This window comes from Octodon degus, unplaced genomic scaffold, assembly GCF_000260255.1.
Source record: "Octodon degus isolate 3935 unplaced genomic scaffold, OctDeg1.0 scaffold00040, whole genome shotgun sequence".
Taxonomy (NCBI): Eukaryota; Metazoa; Chordata; class Mammalia; order Rodentia; family Octodontidae; genus Octodon; species Octodon degus.
In genome coordinates this window covers 293,995-297,814 of record NW_004524616.1, presented here as the reverse complement: position 1 = coordinate 297,814, position 3,820 = coordinate 293,995, and positions in this window count along the sequence as shown.

The following is a 3,820-nucleotide window of genomic DNA, read 5'->3' as shown; positions in this document are numbered from 1 at the left end:
GTTTGACAACTGTTAAAAATACTGTGAATATACTCTTAAATCTTTAATAATTACATTAACTGGACTACCTACAGATTTACTGAATATGCTCTGACTTTGGCTTAGAATCTTTTTTCTGTATGTTGTGTCCCATCTGATTCCATTTCTCTCAAAGTATTTTTAAAAGATTTTCTTGATTATATTGCAAAGTAGTTTTATAGGCCTATGCCATCACATCCAGTTCAAAAGTTACATTGTAGATAAGATTATTTTTCTTTTTGGAAGTAGACTTTTAATGTTACAATGACAGTCAATGGGAAAACATGACCAGGTTTTACTGAAAGTAATTTTCTATAGTTAATTTTACTGTAATATTTTTCTATGAGGACAAGGATATTAAAAATATTATGGTTTAGTTTTTCTTCTTGGAGAAATGTGTCACTAGATTTTATTGTCACAATATACAGTATAAAATCTTAAATAAGAAGTCTTTTAAAATATTATCAATTATTATAAATCATTAATACTAAACATTAATTTTAATAAAAAAGATCATTAAATACGAGTTAGTGGTTCTAGCCACAGAACCAATTTCCATTCCATCATCAATTTTGTTTTGTTTTAATAGCACCAGTTGAGATGCACTTCATTTTCAGGCCCAAACAGAGAATTTATTTACTCATTTGAGCAATTCAGATGCACTGTGTTGACTCTATGTGATAATTGAATTTTTCTAGTTCACTTGATCTCACTAATACTTCACTTACTCAAGTGACATGAATGAAAAAGGTCAAGAATCACTTGTGCTTTCATTGAAGGTTATATAGATCTGCCTAACCATCCTTTCCCCTGGATCAAAGTCACTAGAAAATCCATTCTCATTTTTATAGCAGCTCATCTAGCTGATGGATTTTGTTGTTGTTGGCATGGAAAACCTAATATGAAATAATTCTGTATAGGAGCTGAGACAAAGCAAATAGTTATTGCTCTTAAAGCTGTGACTCTTAAGTGTTTACCAGTCCTATTAAAGTAGGCAGATGGACAGTAGGAGTATTGATCAATGGAAAGAACAGTACATTAGAAAAAACAAAAACTTATGATGGAAATAGCAGATTGCTTGCAACCCCGAATGCCATCTTCTTCCACCCTCTATACATCCTGAATATTGTTACACCCTAGTTTTTCCATTAAGAATGGAATATGAAAAAAATAAAAAGCTGGACACCACCAAAATAAAACATTACATAAGATGAGGCGACTTCTCGAAATCCTTTCAAAATGTGTCTTGTACTTAAGGAAGCAAAATAGTCAGAAAATTGAACTTTAGTTCATACACTTGCTTCCCATTCTAGCTCAATCATTTTGAAGACAGTTTTAGAATGTCTTGGAACCTTTGTCATCTTCAAATTTGGGAGGATGCTTATAACTTGAGGAGTGTTTGGAAAAGAGTCTGAAGCCACAAAGCGACATCTAAAGCAAGCAGATTAGGCTGGTGTGGCTACATGAAACAATTGCTTTTGCAGGGCTTTAAACTTTTGAGCATCCTCCCTCCCCAAATCTGCTACAGGACAAGGAAGCACAGGTGCCTCATTTCAGTATAGTCACAGGAAATGCTAAGGGCAACTTAGTAAAGTTAGTGAAAATCCTGGAGTCTAAAGAACTTCAGGAAATCTTGTTTGTTTCTTTGTTTTTTGTTTATGTATTTAGTACAGTGTCTCACTACAAAGAGGCTGTTTTCAGTCTCTCAAGCACTAGGATTACAGGTGGGTGCCACCATGCCCAGTCTCAGTTGTCCTCTCAGTGCACCCCAGTGATGGGACTGGCACTGCATTCCGGAGATTGAACCCTGGTCGCTGTGTTTACCTAAGCAGGAATTTCAATCTTTTGAGCTATTTGGCCATCCCAGGAAATCTTTTATGACTACAAAGAAAGATCCTTTTCCCCTTCCACAGAATTGAGTTGGACAACCCTTGGGCTGTCAAAGCAGACAAATCCAAGTTGAAATCCTAGTTTTGCCACTTAGTGGCTGATTAAGTTTGGGGAAGTTATTTCATGATGTAGTCTTAGTTTAGTCATTTGTGAAGTGAGGCTAATTGCATGACTGTTGCTGTTGCAAGTATTAAATTACTTTTTGAGGATGCTCAAAAGTTTAAAGCCCTGCAAAAGCAATTGTTTCATGTAGCCACACCACCCTAATCTGCTTACATAAGGCATCCTATGTATTTATCCCATTGACTAGCAAGTGGTCAGTAATTGTTTTCACTGATCGTTACATCAGACATATACCCTTTATTCTTAGTAGATCAAGTCACTGGGGATGCCAAAAGCTCCAGTCTTAAAGTCAGGATGCTCACTTTTGGGAAATTCTCAGCCTGAAATAAAAGAATGGGTGGTTCTCAGTTGGAGATGTTGCCATACATTTGCATCTTTCCTTCTTTTTTTCTGGAGGACAGGTGTCCTAAGAATAAAGTCCCAGAATCCTCTTAGCTCCGTTTTAATAGGCTCCTTAATTTTGATTCCTTCTGAACACATACTATGCCATGAATTATGTGTGTCAGTACACATCACCAAACACATGAGAGTAAGAGGGATTATGCATAGCAGAGTGAGTGCAGCCCCCATAAGAGGACAAGATTAGTACATGTTTGCAGTACATGTTTACATTCCTTTTATGGAGTTGGTTCATGCACATAATACATTATAAGTTTACTCATTCATTTTCCAGACTCTGGCTGAACTTCAAAGTACTCCCAGTCAACCCTCAACTGGTCTTCCTCGGCTCATCACATATCAGCTTTGCTCTTGTACACCATCCTAGTCTGGTCTCCAGTAAGCTGGTCTTTGCAGGTTCTGGGATCATTCATCTTTTATTCAGAGTGACTTTGCCTTTTACTTGTGCAGTAAATTCTCACACATCCTTCAGCAGCTTAGTAAAGTTAGTTAAAATCATGAAGCCTAAAGAACTTCAGAAAATCCTTTCTGACTACAAAGAAGGCTCCTTTTTCCTACCACAGAACCTGAGCAAGTAAGTCTTTGGGCTATCAAGACACACAGATCCAAGGCCACTATGAAATGAAATCTTCTCCAGTGTCCTTCAGGCTGATAATCTATTCCTCATGTATATTTTTAGCATTGAATAAACACTGGTAAAATGTAACAAAAATATTTAAGAATATCAGGTTTGAGGAGCTACTATATATCCCAAGATTCCTTAGGCACTATATGATTTGATACACATTTATAATTTTGTCCATTTTCCAGGTGAGGAAAGTTAATTTTCTCAGAGTCACAAATATAGTAATGAGCATATTTCAGCATGTTTCTAAAGCTTGTGCTTTGACCAATCAGGGTATTATTATTGAACGGTATGATAACCCTTTCACTAGGCTGAGATTACATGCTTTATTCTCTGCAAAGCCCTCATTAGCACATAGTAGGAGTCTAATTACTATTTACAGGATAAATGTTAGCATGAATTTTAAATAAACATTTATTGAGTGAACACATATTAAACATCGGTGGTTACATTTAGGTGATCTGGCATACAGCAGCCTTGCTTGCTAAACTACATTAGCAGCATTGCATTTCGCAGTTTGAATTATTTTTTTATGCATGTACTTAACATAAAGACATATCTCAGAAATAATTATAGATCTCATGGGTTTTAGCACTTAATTCATGCTGTTATGTAATGTGTAATGTAATGTTAGCTGCAGAGATTTCTTCTTACTTTTTCTACTTCATTAATTGAAGGCGTTTGTGTATGTGGAAGAGGAGATAATACATTTCGTCCTCCGAGACTAGCACATGAGCATCACTCCAGGATTTCAAGAGGAAATTA